General features: G+C 41.0%; 1 protein-coding gene and 1 long non-coding RNA gene across 8 annotated transcripts in view; one reads left to right on the plus strand and one right to left on the minus strand.

Moving 5' to 3' along the window:
* Window positions 1-20,892, plus strand: part of LOC112640290 (transport and Golgi organization protein 1 homolog) — a 91,351-nt gene that overhangs the window by 9,071 nt on the left and 61,388 nt on the right. The window lies entirely within an intron of this gene.
* On the minus strand, window positions 1,929-19,240 carry LOC112679070 (uncharacterized). The gene is made up of 3 exons (XR_003148093.3): window positions 18,869-19,240; window positions 3,030-3,134; window positions 1,929-2,038 (listed from the first exon to the last, which is right to left on the minus strand). It is a non-coding gene; the product is annotated as an uncharacterized LOC112679070 (long non-coding RNA).

Consider the following 20,892-nt stretch of genomic DNA (forward strand, 5'->3'; position numbering starts at 1 on the left):
ACATTCTAAATTGCAACCCAATATATATATATATATATATATATATATATACATAATCAACGAAAGTCAACAAAATAGTATTTATTCTAGCCTAGGGACATTTGAGTCGCTGACAGGTTGAAGGTCTGCCTTTGGCTCAGGGCTTGATCCCTGGAATCAAGTTCCACATTGGGTTCCCTGCATGGAGCCTGCTTCTCCCTCTGCCTATGTCTGCCTCTCTCTTTCTGTGTCTCATGAACAAATAAATACGATCTTTAAAAAAACATTTATTCTAACCTACAATGCATTAGTATAGTTTTTATTCTACTTCACTTATTTTCAATACCATATGCAACCTATGAAAATGACCAACAATAGAGAAATGATTAAATTATTCATGGTATTTGATACTGTATAATTTAAAAAGATATGCAAATCTTTATTTGTAACATAAAAATAGCACAGTATCTTATTAAGAAAAAAGGCTATGAATGAATATACATATATTATCCTATTTATTGAAAACAAAATTTGAGGAGATACACAGGCCAAAAAGTAACATGTCCTTCTTTTGTAATAATACATTGTTGCATTTTCTGAATGCTTACAGTCCAGACATAAAGGTATACAGCTAATATTTATTGAACATTTAGTGTGTGTTCCAGGCTCTGGACTCAAAGATTTTCATGTATTGTTGTTTCATTTAATCCCCTCCCAACCTGAGATCGTACAACCATCTATTTTACAGAGTGGAAATGGAGGCTCAAAGACTCAAACCAAATTGCCTGAAGTTAGAGCGAATCAAAGGGCAGGGCTAGAACTCAAACCCATGTGTATCTGACAACAGAGTTCACGCTCAAATGTTAGGCTGTGCTGCCTCATAGAGAGCAGAACAGAGGATGCATACCAGTTAGGATGGACTAGATGTTACAGTGAGTACCCAGTAGTCCCACGTCCTAGGAGCTTCTAATAAGGGAGGTATCTTTCTTGTCCTGCCACATGTCTACATGGTCTTCCCGGGACCAGGATAAAAGAGAACCCACCATAGGTAACTTCCAGGAGCTGGGAGAGATGGCCAAAGGAGGTGGCCAGACTCCATTGTTCTGTTCCAGGTGGCACACCTCACACGCACTCACATTTCACCGGTCAGAGCGCATCATAGGGCTGCATCCAACTTCCCTCGTCAGAGGACACCCTGACATGCTTGGTGGAGCCTACTGAGGCTACCACATGGTTCCAGCCCATCTGTGGAACTGCACAGGGGCAGAGGAGGGGCATGGGGCATCGGTAGGAAATGACAGTAGGACTAAGTCAGGAAGGGTTTGCTTTATCCTCACCAGGTGGAATTTGTCCCAGAGCTGCAAGATTAAAAGAAGTAAACTTCAGAAAAAAGGGATATGGTCAGATGTAATCAGCAAAACCCTCAGAAACCACTGTGTCATCCTGGCCAAATCCCTGACTGCCTCAATTTCCCCACTCTGAGAAGGGTGAGGAGGGCAGTGTTGGACGTTGATTTGTAAGAGCATCAGGAGTGCCCATATTCCAGCATCTTTGTTTTTTCAAATTAATGTCAGCTACACTCCTGCTTCCATGTCCCTGAGGAGTGCTCAGAATGTGGCTGGGGTAACAAACTGACATCAGCATCCAAGGGGACCTTGTGTTGTGCTTTTATTCTGTGAATGAACTGGTGCTATGTGCTGTCCCTCCATGATTCTCCCTAAGCCCCATCAGATAGGACTCTGGGTCCAGAGTCTGTCTCCTGATTCCAGGGGCCCATTCAACCACCAGGACACAGAGGTCTGGGGAGGGACCCTTCCTTGGCCCCAGGGGTCCACCTCTGCCTGGCTTTCTCATGCCCTGCTGGAGGGTGAGGTCAGGGCCAGAGCTAGTGAGGTGGCTGGGGAAGGGGGAAGGGGCCAAGGGCAGCCCAGCCTGGTGATACCACTTGCCTGCCAGAGCATTCTTCACTGCTCCATCCACTGCCCCACGGATTTGCTGCCTCTGCTGCCTCTGAATGCTGCTGTTGCTGCTACTGCTGCTGCTGCTTCCAGGTCCCAGCCTGCACCAGCATAGGTGTGGGAGGGATCTGCCCTTTGGGGACCCAGGAATCCTGCAAGACTTCTCCATCCCTTTCCAGGGATGCCCAATCCCCCATTCCTTCCAAGGAGCCCAGGAGCTCCATTCCCCAGCACTCCCTAGGGGCCTTCACTCACTCACCCTTCCCTGGGCCCAGGAATGCCTCAGCCTTGCCAGGGGCCCAGAGCCCTCCCCACACCTTATGACCTCCTCCTGCCATCTGGAGCCTAAGAGATGATTTCTACAAAGGGCAGCGCTTAGCATAGGCCTGAAACAGGAGTGACCTGGCTTGTCACCAGTGTTGTCATTAACAGCTGTGACACTTTTAAGGCACCGGATCTGGGAAGACACTTGTGCCATGGAGATGATGATGCTATTGTCCATAGGTGCTCAGCATGTGGCTTCCTCTTGTCCTCAGCACAGTTGCCTATGACATAGGTATGGACACTCCCATTTTACAGAAGGAAACCAGCCCAGGGTCACACAGCTGTAAGCAGCACAGCTGGATCTCAAACACTAGGCTCCTGGTCCTGTCTCCAGGGGCCATGAGGTGTTCCCTAGAGAGGAGGCTGACTCTGGCTTTGGGGACACTTCTCACACCCATGAGCAATCTCACCTGTTTGGGGGCCCCAAACTCTGTTCACTGCTATTTCTTTCCCTGTCCCTGCTCCAGTTATAATTAGGGTGACCCTGGACATCCTTCCTGGAATGCCCTAGTTCCCCTTATAGACTGGGCCTCTCTCCCATTCACTTTTGGGCTAGACTCCACCCCTTCTGTAGCTGGTGTTGTCTTCTTCTTCTTCTTCTTCTTCTTCTTCTTCTTCTTCTTCTTCTTCCTCTTCTTCCTTTTTCAATATTTTATTTATTTATTCATGAGAGACACAGAAAGAGAGGCAGAGACATAGGCAGAGGGAGAAGCAGGCTCCCCACGGGGAACCCGATGCAGAACTCAGTCCCAGGACCCAGGATCATACCTGAGCTGAAGGCAGATGCTCAACCACTGAGCCACCCAGGCATCCCTGTTGTCTCCTATAATCAGGACAGCCACACTCAGGGGCTCTTGAGGCAGGCAATAGCATCTAGACAGAATTGAACACTTGTTGTTATCCTTATTTTTGAAGTTTATGTTAAAGAGATTGCTTTTTCTTATTTAGCAGTGCTAGAATGATTCCTGTTTATAAGAAATTTACATAATAATAAAAGTGATCAGTTTTAGAGCAATGATTTTCAGCTGTCTTGGGCTTGAATGAGTTGGGGAAATGTATTAGTCTTATAGAGACTAGGACATGGAGGTACAGAGTCTGCTCTTCTGGCTCCTCTTATTTTTATGTCCTGGTTACCCAAACCCGAATGTGAGTAAACATGGCACATCAATGGTGTCTCCCTTCTTACGGAGTTCTTTCACATTGTGGTTAAATAATAGCTTTTTCATGGGGTTCTTGATGGGAACTTCATAAGAATTTCAATTCTTCCTGAAGACTGAGGACCACAGAGCAGGTTTCTCAGTTAGCCTGAACGGGTTTGTGGCCACAGTTGTCCACATCAAGTTCTGGGTCCTGTCTGTGCTGCCTGGTCTGGATGGAGTAGAATTGACAAGGATGGAAACCTGAAAATATTAGGTTTATAATGTCAAGAAGGAAGGTTGTGTGAAGATATGAAAATCCATTGAGGTGTTTGTCCTTTTTAAATTTAAATTTTGTTGGTTAACATATAGTGCGATATTGATTGCTGGAATAGGCTCCAGTGATTCATCCAGTGGTCATCACAACAAGCCCCCTCTTTAACACCCATCACCCATGTAGCCCATCACCCACTCACTTCCCTCCATCAACCCTCAGTTTTTCTCTATCATTAAGAGTCCCTTATGGCTCATATCCCCCAGTCCTTTTTTCCTTTTCCCACTTTCCATATGTTTGTTTTCTTTCCTTCTTAAATTCCATGTATGCATGTGATCATATGGTATTTATGTTTTTCTGACTGGCTTATTTCACTTAGCCAAATACACTCTAGCTCCATCCATGTTGCTCCAAATGGCGAGATTTAATTCTTTTTGATGGCTGAATAATATTACATTGTATTTTTAAAAATATATTAGTCATTTATTCATGAGAGACACACACAGAGAGAGGCAGAGACATGGCAGAGAAAGAAGCAGGCTCCATGCAGGGAGCCCAATGCAGGACTCAATCCCAGGATCCCAGGATCACACCCTGGGCTGAAGGCAGACACTCAACCATTGAGCCACCCAGGCATCCTTCTATTGTAAATTATACCATATCTTCTTTATCTATTCCTCATTTTTTTATTTACTTATGATAGTCACACACAGAGGGAGAGAGAGAGAGAGAGAGAGGCAGAGACATAGGTAGAGGGAGAAGCAGGCTCCATGCACCGGGAGCTCGACGTGGGATTCGATCCGGGGTCTCCAGGATCGCGCCCTGGGCCAAAGGCAGGCGCCAAACCGCTGTGCCACCTAGGGATCCCCTATCCATTCCTCATTTGATAGACTTCTGGGCCCTCTCTATAGTTTGGTTATATTGATAATGCTGATATAAACATTGAGGTGCATGTATCCCTTGGAATCTGTATTTTTGTATCCTTTGGGTAAATATCTGGTAGTGGAAATGCTGTTTCATAGGGTCATTCTAGTTTTAACTTTTTGAGGAACTTTCATATTGTTTGCACATGGCTGTACCCTTTTGCTTTCCCACCACAGGGCAAGAGGGTTCTCCTTTCTGCTCGTCTTTGCCAATTCCTGTTCTTTCTTGTGTTGCTAATTTTAGCTATTCTGACAGGTGTGAGAAGTGGTATCTCATTGCAGTTTTGATTTGTATTCCCTGATGATGAGTGATGTTGAGCATCTTTTCTTTTTTTTTTAGTATTTATAACTTTTTAAATTAATTTTTTTAACTTTTTAAATTTAAATTCAATTTGCCAACATATAGTATAGCATCCAGTGCTCATCCCATTAAGTACCTTCCTCAGTGCCTGTCACCCAGTTATCCCACCACCCCCCGTCCGCCTCCCCTTCTGCAACCCTTTGTTTCCTAGAGTTAGAAGCCTCTCATGGTTTGTCTCCTTCTCTAATTTTTCCCACTCAGTTCCCCTCCTTTCCTTCATAATCCCTTTCACTATTTCTTATATTCCACGTATGAGTGAAACCATATGATGATTGTCTTCTCAGATGGACTTACTTCACTCAGCATAATATCCTCCATCCATGTTGAAGCAAATGGTGGGTATTCTTCCCTTCTAATGGCTGAGTGATATTCCATTGTATACATATATCACATCTTCTTTATCCATTCATCTGTCAAAGGACATCAAGGCTCCTTCCACAGTTTGGCTATTGTCGACATTGCTGCTATGAACATTGGGGTGCAGGTGTCTTGTCATTTCATTACATCAGTATCTTTGGGGTAAATACCCAGTAGTGCAATTGCTGGGTCGTAGGGTGGCTCTATTTTTAACTTCTTGAGAAACCTCTGCACTGTTTTCCAGAGTGGCTGCACCAGTTTGCATTCCTACCAACAGTGCAAGAGTGTTCCCCCTTCTCCACATCTTCTTCAAATTTGTTGTTTCCTGTCTTGTTAATTTTTGCCAAACTCAGTGGTATGAGTTGGTATTTCATTGTGGTTTTTATTTGTATTTCCCTGATGGCAGGTGATGTGGAACATTATCTCATATGCTTGTTGCCAGGTGTATGTCTTCTTTGGAGAAAATTCTGTTCATGTCTGCTGCCCATTTCATGATTGGATTGTTTGTTTATTAGATGTTGAGCTTGATAAGTTCTTTATACATCTTGCATACTAGCTTTATCTGATATGTCATTTGCAAATATTTTCTCCCATTCTATAGGTTGTCTCTTAGTTTAGTTGACTGTTTCTTTTGCTGCGCAGAAACTTTTTATCCTGATTAAGTCCCAATAGTTCATTTTTGCTTTTGTTTCCCTTGCATTCATAGATATATCTTGCAAGAAGTTACTGTGGCCAAGTTTGAAAAGGTTGTTGCCTGTGTTCTCCTCTAGGATTTTGATGGATTCTTGTCTCACATTTAGATCTTTCAACCATCTTGAGTTTATCTTTATGTATGGTGTAAGAGAATGGTCTAGTTTCATTCTTCTGCACGTGGCTGTCCAATTTTCCCAGCACCATTTAATGAAGAGACTGTAGTTTTTCCAGTGGATAGTCTTTCCTGCTCTGTCGAATATTATATTAGTTGACCATAGAGTCGAGTGCCCATATCTGAGTTCTCTATTCTCTTCATTGGTCTATGTGTCTGTTTTTGTGCCAGTACCACAGTCTTGATAATCACAGCTTTATAATACAGTTTGAAATCCAACATTTTGGATGCCCCTAGCATTAGTGATGCCCCTAGCATTAGTTTTCTTCTTCAATATTCCTCTGGCTATTTGGGGTCTTTTCTGATTGCATACAAATCTTAAGATTACTTGTTCTAACTCTCTGAACAAAGTCCATGGTATTTTGATAGGGATTGCACTGAACATGTAAGTTGCCCTGGGTAGCATGGAAATTTTCACAATATTTATTCTTCCAATCCATGAGCCTGGAATGTTTTTCCATCTCTTTGTGTCTTCCTCAATTTATCAGAATTGTTCTGTAGTTTTTAGGGTATAGATCCTTTATCTCTTTAGTTAGGTTTATTCCTAGGTATCTTATGCTTTTGGGTGCAATTGTAAGTGAGATTGATTCTTTATTTTCTCTTTCTTCAGTCTCACTGTTACTGTATAGAAATGCTACTCATTTCTGTGCATTGATTTGTATCCTGCCACATTGCTGAATCGCTGTTCTAGCAATCTTGGGGTGGAATCTTTTGGGTTTTCTATACACAGTATCGTGTCATCTGCGAAGAGGGAGAGTTTGACTTCTTTGCCAATTTGAGCACTTTTTCTTTCTTTTTGTTGTCTGATTGCTGAGGCTAGGACTCTAATACTGTGTTGAATAACAATGGTGAGAGTGGACATCCCTGTCGTGTTCCTGATCTTAGGGGAAGGGCTCTCAATTTTTCCCCATTGAGAATGATATTCACTATGGGCTTTTCATAAATGGCTTTTAAGATATTGAGAAATGTTCCCTCTATCTCTACACTTTGAAGAGTTTTAATCAGGAATGGATGCTGTATTTTGTCAAGTGCTTTCTCTGCATCTATTAAGAGGATCATATGACTCTTGTCTTTTTTTTTTTTTTGAGCATCTTTTCATGTGTGGGTTAGCTATGCAGATGTCTTCTTTGGGAAAGTGTCTATTCATATCTTCTGCCCAATTCTTAACTGGATTATTTGTTTTTCTGGTGTTGAGTTTGATTAGTTCTTTATAGATTTTAGATACTAATCCTTTGTCAGGTATTTGACTGGCTTTTAGTTTTGTGGATTGTTTCCTTTGCTGTGCATGAACTTTTTATCTTGATGAAGTCCCGGTAATTCATTTTTGCTTCTGTGTCGCTTCTTTTGATGATATGTCTAATTAGAAGTTGCTGTGGCTGAGGTCAAAGACATTTCTGCTTGGTTTTCCTCTAGGATGATTGTTTCCTGTCTCACATTGAAGTCTTTCTTCATTTTGAATTTATTTTTGTGTCTAGTGTAAGGAAGTAGTCCGGTTTCATTCTTCTGCGTGTTGCTGTCCAGTTTTCCTACACCATTTGTTGAACAAACTGTCATTTTCCATTGGATATTCTTTCCTGCTTTGTCCAAGATTAGTTTACCATATAGTGTGGGTCTATCTCTGGTTCCCTGTTCCCTTGATCTATGTGTCTGTTTTTGTGCCAGTACCACACTGTCCTGATGACTACAGCTTTCTAATATAGCTTAAAATCTGGAAATGTGATACCTCTAGTTTTCTTTTTCAGGGTTGTTTGGCTATTTGGGATGTTTTGTGGTTGCACAGAAATTTTAGGGTTGTTTGTTCTAGCTCTATGAAAGAAGCTGGGTATTTTGATAGGGACAGCATTAAACGTGTAGATTGCCTTGGGTAGTATAGATATATTTTAATAATATTTGTTCTCCCAATCCATAAGTGTGGAATGTTTTTCTATCTCTTTATGTCTTCTTCAATTTCTTTCATAAATGTTCAATAGTTCTCCAGAGTGCAGATATTTTATTTCTTTTTTTTTCAGATATTTTATCTCTTAAGTTAGATTTATTCCTAGGAATCATTGTGTTTTTGTGCATTTGCAAGTGGGATCTATTCTTTGATTTCTCTTTTTGTTTTGCTGCTTTGTTATTGGCATATAGAAATGTAACACATTTCTGCACATTGATTTTATATCCTGTGACTTTGCTGAATTCATGTATGAGTTCTAGCAACTTTTTGGTGGAATCTTTCATGTTTTCTGATAGAGTATCATGTCATCTGCAAATGGTGAAAGTGTGACTTCTTCCTTGCCAATTAGGATGCTTTCTATTTATTTTTGTTGTCTGATTATTGAGGATAAGACTTTCAGTACTATGTTAAATAGTAATGGTGAGGGTGGACATCCTTGTCTTATTCCTGACTGAAGGGAAATGATCTCAGTTTTTCCCCATTAAGCATGATATTAGTTGTCAGTCTTTCAATTATGGCCTTTATGATGTTGAGGTATATTTCACCTATCCCTACTTTATTGAGGGTTTTTATGGGGAAAGGATGCTGTATTTGGTCAGATGCTTTTTCTGCATCTCTTGAGAGGATCACGTGCTTCTTCTTATCCTTTCTTTTATTAATATGATGTATCATGTTGATTGATTTGTGAATATTGAACCAACCGAGGAATAAATGCCACTTGATGGTAGTGAATAATGCTTTTAATGTCCTCTTAATTCGATTTGCTAGTATTTTATTGATAATTTTTGCGTCCATTTTCATTGGTGATATTGGCCTGTAATTCTCTTTATTTTAGTGGGGTCTTAGTCTGATTTTGAAATCAAGGTAATGCTGGCTTCATAGAATGAGTTTGGAAGTTTTTTTTTCCATCTCTATTTTTTGGGACAATTTGAGAATAGGTATTAGATCTTCTTTAAATGTCTGCTAGAATTCTCCAGGGAAGCCATCCAGCCCAGGACTTTTATTTATTGGGAGATTTTGAATTACTAATTCAATTTCTTTACTGGTTATGGATCTGTGAAATTTTTGTTTTTTTCCTGTTTCAGTTTTGGTGGTTTGTAGGTTTCGTCTAAAACAAGTCTCTTGTAGGCAGAATATAGATGGATCTTGTTTTTCTTTTAATCCATCCTTTTTTTAAAGATTTATTTATTTATGATAGACATAGAGAGAGAGAGGCAGAGACACAGGAGGAGGGAGAAGCAGGCTCCATGCCGGGAGCCCGATGCGGGACTCGATCCCGTGACTCCAGGATCACACCCTGGGCCAAAGGCAGGCGCCAAACCGCTGAGCCACCCAGGGATCCCCTCCATCCTTTTTTTTTTTAAGATATGTTATTTATTCTTTGAGAGGGAGAGAGTGAGGGTGTGAGCAGGGAAGGAGGATCAGAGGCAGGTGGTGAAGCCGACTCTTGGCTGAGCAGGGAGACTGACACAAAGCTCACACTCAGGACTCCAGGATCATGACCTGAGCTGAAGGAAGATGCTTAACAACTGAGCCACCCAGGAATTCCCCCCACTTTTCCCCAGTTTGATTACCTATGTCTTTTGATTGGTGCATTTAGTCCATTTACATTCAGAGTGATTATTAAACAATAAGAATTTAGTGTCATTGTGTTATTTGTAGAGGTGGTGTTTCTGGTGATGTTCTCTGGTCCTTTCTAGTCTTTGTTGCTTGTGGTATTTTTTCTCTCCTCAAAGAGTCTCCCTTAAGATTTTTTGCAGGGTTGATTTAATGGTCATGCACTCCGTTAGTTTTTGTTTATTGAGGAAACTCTTTATCTCTCCTTCTATTCTGGATGACAGCCTTGTTGGATAAAGAATTCTTGGCTGACTTTTTTTCCCCAATATATTTTTCCCAATATATTTTTCCCAAAATATTCCCAAGTTAAATATTTTCTCCCATTTCTTTCTGGCCTGCCGAATCTCTGTGGACAGATCCAGTGTGAGTCTTATCTGTCTTCTCTTGTAGGTTGAGGACTTTTTTCCCTTGCTGCTTTCAGAATTTTTTCCTTGTCTGTATATTTTGTGAATTTGGCTATGTTGTGCCTTTGTGATGGTCAGCTTTTGTTGAATTGATTGGGAATTCTTTGTGCTTCTTGGATTTTAATGTCTGTGTCCTTCCCCAGATTAGGGAATTTTTCAGCTCTAATTTGTTTGAATAAACCTCCTCCTTTATTTCTCTTTTCATCTTCTGGGACTCCGATGTTACAAATGTTACACGTTTTATTAAGTCATTTAGTTTCCTAAATCTACTAAATCTACCTTAGTGGTCCATCACCTTTGTTTCCCTCTTTTTCTGTAATTTTATCTTCTGTATCACTGATTCACTCCTCTGCTTCATCTATTCTTGTTTTTATGACTTCGACTTGGGACTGCATCTTGGTTATAGCATTTTTAATTTTGACTTGACTAGATTTTAGTTATTTTATCTCTGCAGTAAGAGATTCTCCAACTGCCTTCTATGCCTTTTTTTAAAATAATAAATTTATTTTTTATTGGTGTTCAATTTGCCAACATACAGAATAACACCCAGTGCTCATCCCGTCAAGTGCCCCGCTCAGTGCCCGTCACCCAGTCACCCCCACCCCCCGCCCTCCTCCCCTTCCACCACCCCTAGTTCACTTCCCGGAGTTAGGAGTCTTTATGTTCTGTCTCTCTTTCTGATATTTCCTACCCATTTCTTCTCCCTTCCCTTCTATTCCCTTTCACTATTATTTATATTCCCCAAATAAATGAGAACATATGTTTGTCCTTCTCCGATTGACTTATTTCACTCAGCATAATACCCTCCAGTTCCATCCACGTTGAAGCAAATGGTGGATATTTGTCATTTCTAATGGCTGAGTAATATTCCATTGTATACATAAACCACATCTTCTTTATCCATTCATCTTTCCATGGACACCGAGGCTCCTTCCACAGTTTGGCTATTGTGGACATTGCTGCTATGTCAGGGTGCAGGTGTCCCGGCATCTCATTGCATCTGCATCTTTGGGGTAAATCCCCAACAGTGCAATTGCTGGGTTGTAGGGCAGATCTATTTTTAACTCTTTGAGGAACCTCCACACACTTTTCCAGAGTGGTTGCACCAGTTCACATTTCCACCAACAGTGTAAGAGGGTTCCCTTTTCTCCGCATCCTCTCCAACATTTGTGGTTTCCTGCCTTGTTAATTTTCCCCTTTCTCACTGGTGTGAGGTGGTATCTCATTGTGGTTTTGATTTGTATTTCCCTGATGGCAAGTGATGCGGAGTATTTTCTCATGTGCGTGTTGGCCATGTCTATGTCTTCCTCTGTGAGATTTCTGTTCATGTCTTTTGCCCATTTGGATTGTTTGGATGATTGGATTGTTTGTTTCTTTGGTGTTGAGTTTAATAAGTTCTTTATAGATCTTGGAAACTAGCCCTTTATCTGATACGCAGCAGACAGAATCTTAAGCAGACTCCAGCTCAGTGCAAAGCCTGACCAGGGGCTCGATCTCATGAACCTGAGATCATGACCTGAGCTGAAATCAAGAGTCAGACGCTTAACTGACTAAGCCACTCTCATTAAAATTGTTTTAAAAACTGCCAGAAACTCTTCTGTAACAGGAACTGTATTAGACAGACTTCTGGAAGTCCTGTCAGAATCCTGCTTCAAGTCTTGTAGATTTAGAGATCATCTTAAATGTTGTCTTAAGTATGGCAGCTCTGAGAACAGTGGTATCTTAAGCATCGGTGTTGGTACTAGAGTGTTAAAAAGTGAAAAGTCCTTTGTACTCTATGTTTCCTGGGTTGTTGACTTCAAACAACTTCTGGGTCAGCCCTTTCCTTCTGTTCTTGGAGGCTGCCCCCAGGGACTTTGTGTCCTGCCAGGTCAATGAGAGCCCTGAGAAGCCAGCAGACACTAAGTGGCCACATCCTGCTGGGACATTTGCCATAGGAAAATCATTTGACATGATCAGGAAGTGAATGAATTGTTGTCCTTCCCTTGGCCATAAGTGCAGACTGTTGATTTACCCAAGCAAAAAGGGCCTGAATGTTCTTAGGAGTGTCCAAATATGATGAAATATCTGATTCCCAGTGTGAATATTTTACTCTATCATTAAAAAGGAAAACCTGGGAGCACCCGAGTGGCTCATCACTTAAGTGTCTGCCTTTGGCTCAGGGCCTGGGAATTGAGTCCAGCATCCGGCTCACTGCTCAGTGGGAGCCTGCTTCTCCCTCTTCCTCTGTCCCCTGCCCTGCTTTTGCTCTCTCACTCTTTCTTGCTCGCTCTCTATCAAATAAATAAATTAAATCTTAATTAAAAAAAAAAGCAAAACCTGTACCTCCAGGAGAGAGAGAAAGAGCCAGATAGGGAACACCCATAGAAATAAGTAGAATTCTTTAGATTGGCATCCACCAGATTCTTAGAGAGGGATCTGGAAAGTCCCAGTAGTCAGGAACAACCCTTGTATTGAGGCAGAATCATCCCACATGAATACCTCCAGTCAAAACAGACTCTATTCTGTTTCTTTTGAATCTTCAAAGGAGGAAACTCCTTGGTAGGCATTATTGGAATTATTCCCGTCTCCCTGGGCTGCATCTCATAGATCAGTTCAGTTCTCCCTTCCCCCTCATCTCTGAGCTCTTGCATAAACTAACTCATCTTGTGTTTCCCACCTCCACTTGTTCATGGCCATGGTCTCTGAGAGCCTAGTGTTATTGGCCCTATTGGAGGTAATCTAATTAAGAGTAAGCTACTGATATCAGCATCCAGAGAGCTGCCAGATGTACAAGAGTGCCTATGACTGGGGATGTTTTACATTTGTGACAAGGTGGACTCTGTTTTGTGCACTTGATTCCCATGATCAACCATTGTGCTGACAGCTCCTGCTCTCTTTCAGTCCATGGCTATTCCAAGACAGTGTGTGTTTCCCACCAGCATACATTCTGGTGACCTTAGCTGTGAGAGCTGAAGATGAAAATGTTATAGATTTCATAGGCTACTTTCTAGAAAGGTGTGTCTGCACAAAATTCAAACTTGATGTGAATTAGGATGATTTGCATTGTGAGTGTCTTTTCTCCTCAAATACTTTTAACTCTAGTTTTTGTTAAAGGAGATGTGTTCTTTGTTTTGGTGACCATATTTAGGAATTTTGTATTCTTTTAGAAATTAAATTTCATAGTTGCTATTGACTGATTTAAGTACCATACTAAGAAATAGGAACATGAATTCCTTTCATTCGCTGTTTGGAGATAGGTGTTCAAATAACTTAAAATCTCACAGGTGTCATCAAAATATAGAGGATCACCTGATGATGCAAATTATCATGTACTTCAGAAATCTGATCTTTTGGGTTGTGATTCAGAAGCAAAGTGAGCATTGAAAGGAAACATCAATGTTTTCAGAAATTACATAATAATTATGATTTTTTGTTGGAATAAAAATCCCAAATTGTTATAACAGTAGCCTTCCATCTCTCTCATTTATGTCCTTATGTATAAACATCTGTCTATATAACATTCTCATTTGTATCTTTAGTACATTTCATCTTCTTGCTTTCTCTCACTCTTCCATAAATTTTGGGTGTCATTTTGGAAATGTTCAAACAGAGTTTATCCAGATATTTCATGAAGGTACAATAGAAGTCATTGACTTCTTATCTACTATAAGTTTGCATTTACTATTTTGTCTATTTGAAGTTGGCTTATAAATTCTTAAGTTCTGTTCACTATAGAAAAAATATTTGCAATGTGTTTGTAGGCAAAATAAAATCTCTTAAGATTTGCCTATTAGATGTTTTCCACAGCTTCAGTGTGATATAATTTATGTATGATAACAACATCTTTTTCAGGAATACAATTAGTTGATATTTGACATGGGTAAGCAGCAATGAAGCCATCACCACAGTAAGAAAGCAAACATACTCCTCACTCCCAACAATTTCCCCTTGTTCCTTTATAATCCATCTGTGCTCCTTCTCCTCCATAAGGAGGCATTTGAGAGGTATGCTTACATTCTGGAGGCTGGTTGAGGGTTTGTAAAGTTGATTCTTTGTGACAGATACATTGTAAATGTCTTTGAGATTCCTCATTATTTCAAATATTATTTCAGCTTGTCCATATTTTGCCTGGCCATTTCCCTCTTGGCTCTGATGGTGTTCGGATTCTGTGGACCCTTACCATTATAATTGCCTCCTTGGGAATTTGTGCATTTCTAATTTACCTCTGGAGAACCATTCTTGCTGTAAGTATAATAACATACCTTATAGATAGACATATTTGTAATAATAAGTAAGCAGAAAATTTTATAGTCACTGGACCTTTAATATGCATTCAATACTACCAACTTCCCTCTAATATGTTCATTTTCCACTATCATTTAAATTGAAATATTTAAAAAGTTCTGTTGAAGTGCCTTCTGTGATTCAGTTTTTAAAGTTCAAGTATAATTGATAAATGGTATAATATTAGTTTCAGGTGGACATGGTGACTCAGCATGTGCTCATTACAATAAGTGTACTCTTAATCCCCTTCACCTCTTTCACCCATCCCTCCACCTATCTCCCCTCTAACCCATGTGTTCTTTAGAAGTGTATTGTTTAATATTCACTTTTTTGTTGTTCTGCACCTGTACTTTTGTCCTTTTTTTTTTAAAAAGGATTTTATTTATTTATTCATGAGAGATACAGAGAGAGAGGCTGAGACACAGACAGAGAGCAGACTCCGTGCAGGGAGCCCTATGTGGGACTTGATCCTAGGTCTCCAGGATCACTCCCTGGGCCGAAGGCAGGTGCCAAACCTCTGAGCCACCCAGTCATCCCTCCTTCTGTTCTCGATGTCCAGTTTGAGTCATTTGTGGTCTGAGAACATACTTCCTGTGATTTCTGTTTCTTTGGTTGTTCAGATGTATTTTAGGGCCCTGAATATAGCCTGTATCAGTGAAAGTTCCGTGTTAGCTTGAGAAGAATGTATATTCTGTTGTTGGATGAAATGTTCTATAGATGTTAATGGATCCAGTTGATTGATAATGCTGTTCAGTTCACCTGTGTTCTTATGGAATTGCTGTATCTGCTGGATCTGTCAATGACTGAGAGAGGATTTTGAGTTTTCCAGCCATAATAATAGATTTGTCTATTTTCATCAGCAATTCTTTCAGTTTCTGCCTCATGTATTTTTTTTTTTTTACATTTTTATTTATTTGTGATAGTCACAGAGAGAGAGAGAGAGGCAGAGACACAGGCAGAGGGAGAAGCAGGCTCCATGCACTGGGAGCCCGACGTGGGAGTCGATCCCGGGTCTCCAGGATCGCGCCCTGGGCCAAAGGCAGGCGCCAAACCGCTGCGCCATCCAGGGATCCCTGCCTCATGTATTTTGATGCTGTTGTTAATGCATGCACATTAGAAATTATTATGTCTTTTTGGAGAATTGACCCTTTTACCATTGAAGTGATGCCCGTCATTATCCCTGACAGTTTTCCTTACTCTGTAGTGTGTTTTGAAGGATTATTTCACTGCCACAGGTTTCTAGTTTGATGTTTCTTTTAACACTAAACATATCATCATTCTTGATGCATGGTTTATGAAAAGAGGTGGAATGTAGTCCTTATGCTTGTTCCTCTTGGGTAAGGTGTGACTGCTACCCTCTCACCTTTCCACCACCTACTCCCAAACTCTGCTCTAGATTATCATATGATTTCAGTAATATGTGGAATTTAGGAACAAAATAGAAGATCAAAGGGGGAGGGGGGGAAAAATAAAAAAAGATGAACTCAGAGAGGGAAACAAACCATAAGAGACTCTTAACTCTAGGAAACAAATTGAGTCTTGCTGGAGGGGAGTTGGATTGGGTGTTGGGGTAATTATGTGATGGTCATTAAGGAGGGCACCTGATGTAAATGAGCACTGGGTATGATATGGAACTAATGAATCACTGAATTCTACCTCTGAAACTAATAATACACTATATATTAATTAATTGAATTTAAATAAAATAATTTTTTAAAAAATGAGTTGACTATTGAGTTTACCATAATGTGGCTTGGGAGGCTTTTTGTTCATTGGGTGATGTGAGTACAGCATATTTGCTAGCTGTTTACTACTGTAGAGAGTGAGCATCTGGGAACTGAAACTCCTACTGAACACTGAACTGGAATTTCACTTAGGACCACCATGATGAGTTTTGCTATTTCAAGGACTAGGAAGTATGGTTTATTTTCACAGCTAGGCAATTATCACATCATTCAGCCCTACCCTCCAAGATATATAGAAAATCCCACAAGATATTTGAGAGATAAAGGGCGATAGCTAGCCAAATTATACAGACCCTTCCTCTCTTAATGATGAACACAGAATTTTCAATGTGAATAGGGGAAGATAAATATGCATATACATATGTATGTATATATATAAATATGTATATACTTACATATATGTACATACTTATATACATATTTATATATATATATCTTTCACTATGAAAGACATTTATGAGTTCTTTGACTTGAACTATTTTCCACCTTCCTTACTTTCTCCTCGTTCCATTTATGGCTCAAGGTCTTTCTTTCTTGTACTGAATAATCCTGTCCTATTAGGTGCACTCACATTGTTTTGTGATCACGATTGCTTGAATGTCTTTTTTCATATCTCTTAAAGTCGCAAGATAAATTCGAGGAACCAGAGCTGAGAGACTTGAGGTCCACGAAATGTGACCAGGAAGGTATGTTGTTTTGTGGGAAGAAATCCCCATGTGGTGGGGATTAATGAGTTTGCATTAGGAAGAGTAAGAATGCCTTCCTGCCCTCAAGGTCCTCACCCTTCCCCTTTCCCCAACACAAGCAAGTTCTCAAGTCATGTGCACACACACACAGAAGAAAAGCATCCTTTGCAGACAATAAAAAGGTCCTTCCTAGAAGACAAGTACAATACATTGAGTTCTGTGAAAACAACAAAGGAAGCAGAATTGAAACAGCTGAGGAAGAAAGTGGATACCTTGGTTGAATTCTATGAACAGAGAAAAGTGGCTGCAGAAAAGTAAGATATTCCTGTGTTAATTGTCACAAATACTATTTTTTAAAAAATAAATTTATTTTTTATTGCTGTTCAATTTGCCAACATATAGAATAACACCCAGTGCTCATCCCATCAAGTGCCCCCCTCAGTGCCCGTCACCCAGTCACCCCCCACCCCCCACCCACCTCCCTTTCTACTACCCCTAGTTTGTTTCCCAGAGTTAGGAGTCTCTCATGTTCTGTCTCCCTTTCTGATATTTCCCACTCATTTTTTCTCCTTTCCCCTTTATTCCCTTTCACTATTTTTTATATTCCCCAAATGAATGAGACCATATAATGCTTGTCCTTCTCCGAATGACTTATTTCACTCAGCATAACACCCTCCAGTTCCATCCACGTCAAAGCAAATGGTGGGTATTTGTTGCTTCTAATGCCTGAGTAATATTCCATTGTATACATAGACCACATCTTCTTTATCCATTCATCTTTCGATGGACACTGAGGCTCCTTCCACAGTTTGGCTATTGTGGACATTGCCGCTATAAACATCGGGGTGCAGGTGTCTTGGCGTTTCACTGCATCTGTATCTTTGGGGTAAATCCCCAGCAGTGCAATTGCTGGGTTGTAGGGCAGATCTATTTTTAACTCTTTGAGGAATCTCCAAACAGTTTTCCACAAATACTGTTGTGTGAATTTATGTGGTGGCCAGTATAGAAAACTGTCTTCCTTTTAGAATAGGATCTAGAGTATTTTTGCCAAATGTATTCAGTAGAATTGTGTCTTCCCTTCCTACCTTGATTTCTGGAACCTGCCTTTTCCTTTCTCTTCTAACTGCTTGTCAAATGTTGTTATGTGATTTATTTGGGATAGGAGTAGGAATGTACTGGCATTAATCCCTTTGATACTTGGAGCCCCTCTAGGCCTGTCTACATTGTCCTTTAGGTTTTAGTCTCATTACAAGTTCTTATCAGCCCTGAATTTGTTGTTCAGTATAAGACTTGGATCAAGAATGTGTAGAGAAAAATGGAATTCTCTTGCTGCAGAAACTGTTGGAGTTTGTTTCTGAAAAGTAGGTTGGGGCACCCGCAGTACTGGATCCCTTCATTCAGTGTGCAGTTGAGATCATTCATTGCAGGCTCAATCCCTAAAAAGGCTGTGGTATTTCCTGTCCGCCTGATTTTTTAGGTGTCACTCTCTTGGGTCCCAACCAAAGTGTGCAGTGTAACCAAAGAGCTGAGTGTAATTCCAAGTACTTCGTTAGAACCGAAAGGAAGTTGCTGCCCACCCTCCGCCCACCCCGCCCCCTGGGAAGACTCCAAATCCCAGTGAATCTCAGGCAGAGTGCACTTGTGAGACCTGAAGCCCACCGCCCCCATCATGACTTGTCCCTCACACTGTATAAAACGTGGGCCTGGCTCAGCCACTGGAGGACAGGACAGGGCACAGATCTGACTGCGTAGACGCCAACTCCTGCCAGTGACACTGGACAGCCCACCCCCCGCCCTCGCCGCCCGCCCTGTGGGTGAGAATCCCCAGCTCCAACCCGGGGCCAGCCTGGCGGCCGGGCTCAGGGAGGGTCCGGGGCTCCGCAGACTGGGAAGGATGCGAGGGCGGGGCAGGGGCCGCCGGCGGTTGGATGCCTGCCCCCACCCCCTCCCACCGGGTCCAACTTGATAGAAAGAGCAAACTTCAGGGCCCCACAATTCACCCAGAGAAAAGGAAAAAAAAAAAAAAAAAGGGCTCACCTTTGTTGGCTGACCCTGAACTTCACTTGTTTCCTCCTAAGCTTGTGCCCATAAAGTTGTTCAGTTTCTTTGCAGTTCACTTGCCTATTCCGGAATTCAGTGATGAGTACAGAACTACTGATGAGGGTAGCAGTCACACCTTACCATGCGGAGAGTCGCTCCAACTATCAGGCTGGCATCTCTAAGACTGCCTTCTTCTTCATCTTGTTCTCCTATTCTTCATGTGCTAGTTAGAAATTTGGTGCATTCACTCCCAAGTTTCCTCTTTTGCCCAGTATTTCCTTTTATTTTTTTCTCAGAGGAGATCAGGACCTTAGAGTCCTTCATTCATATTAAAAAGTAAAATTATTCATTCTCTTCCCTGGAGACTCAGCTTTGTGTTATTCCTTCACACAGCAGGGGTACGGGTTGCTCTGTCTCACTGGCATTTTTGTTTGTTTGTTTATCGGTAAGTTCTTTTTGGGGTAAAGTACAGTATTCGGACTACCTTTCTTCAACACCTTAAACCAAGTAACTACATTACAGCCATTCCAGAAAACTTCTACTGAAGGACCAGACGCAAATGCATGTGTATTTCTCTGTCTAGAGTTTTGCCTCAGTTTCTAAGTTTCTTTTTGCATGTGATTCTTGAGTAAATCAAGTGTCAGGTTGAAATTCTTTAAAAATCAACATGATGAACAAAAGAATGTAAGGGCGACACAGCCAAACAGCCTTTCTAACAGAAGCATTGCCCTTTGCTACCTTCACTATCAATGAATTCGTCTTCTGAAAGTAGGTTGACTCCATGCAGTTGATAGTTTTCTACCTGAAATCTATTTCTAGGAGTTAACACCTTAACTATGTGACAGTTCACATCATTATGATGTATGTATCAGTACATATGTATCAGTACATATTTTATGTATCAGTACATATTTCTGGCACAAAGATTGGCCTTTTCTTCTGGGATCTTCAGTGGAGGAAAGCAGGGATTGTACTTCTAAACCCTAGAGATGTCTGGGAGTGAGTTGCAATACTGATGAAGCCATATTCTGAAAGGCTTTCTTTTGGGCTGATTGTCTGTCCAGGCACATCCTTGGCCTGAGAATCAGGGCTCCCCAAGTTGTAGGACTAACGATGATCCCCCACTTCATCCTAAAGGGTATAGTTGGTCAGACATGGCTTTTCACTTTGAACTGAAATGAGCCTTTACCGTCTCAAACAAAAGAACCAACTCTAAGAGAGCACAAAGTGTAATGTTATTTGAAGACTTGATGATGAATAAATTGAAGTAGAGAATATAAAGACAGCTCTGATTGCAGGGGACTTGGCAGCAGCCAGAGTTTGGTTTTCTTTAACCCTAAATGGGGCTTTCAATTAATTTCTCTGATTGTGTTGTCAGTCTGTGTCTTTATGGGGGAGGGAAGAAGGGACATTCAAATCTAGGCCATCAAGAGTGCTGAGAGGGAAAACTGCAGAACTTGTGGGTCTTGGCTACTGGACTATGTAAATACCTTTCCCATCTTAGGAAACTGGAAAAGACACTCTGAATTGGTGGCAAAGAAGAATCAGCTGTCAGCTGCAAAGGAATTTTTAAAAGTAGCCACAGAAGAAAGAGAAAAGCACAAGTGAGTTCAGTTATTATATACTACCAGCTCCTGAAACCCCTGTCCACTTTTTATTTTTAACCTTTGTACAATGTTTAGGCTCAGTTAACAAGTAATGGAAACAAAAATTCATAGATTTATCCAGAGAGAATTAACAGACAAAAAAAAAATAGAAGTTTTGGAATGAATAGCACAATACATTACTAAATGTCCTGATCCATAGTGCTGACCTGATTCTGTGGAAAATTCATCCACACCAGTGTCCCTGAGGGTGGTGTAAATTGTCCTCATTTTAGGAAAGCATTTGTTGTAGGTTGAATCATACCCAAAACACAGTAGTGCCATCCGATGGCCCTGGTCTTTGCCACCCTGGGAAACATGGTAAGGATAGAACTTAAAGGAGAGAAGAGATTTATGACAAAAGACACTTGTCACAGG

The sequence above is a fragment of the Canis lupus genome, chromosome 6 (genome assembly GCF_003254725.2).
Source record: "Canis lupus dingo isolate Sandy chromosome 6, ASM325472v2, whole genome shotgun sequence".
Lineage (NCBI taxonomy): Eukaryota > Metazoa > Chordata > Mammalia > Carnivora > Canidae > Canis > Canis lupus.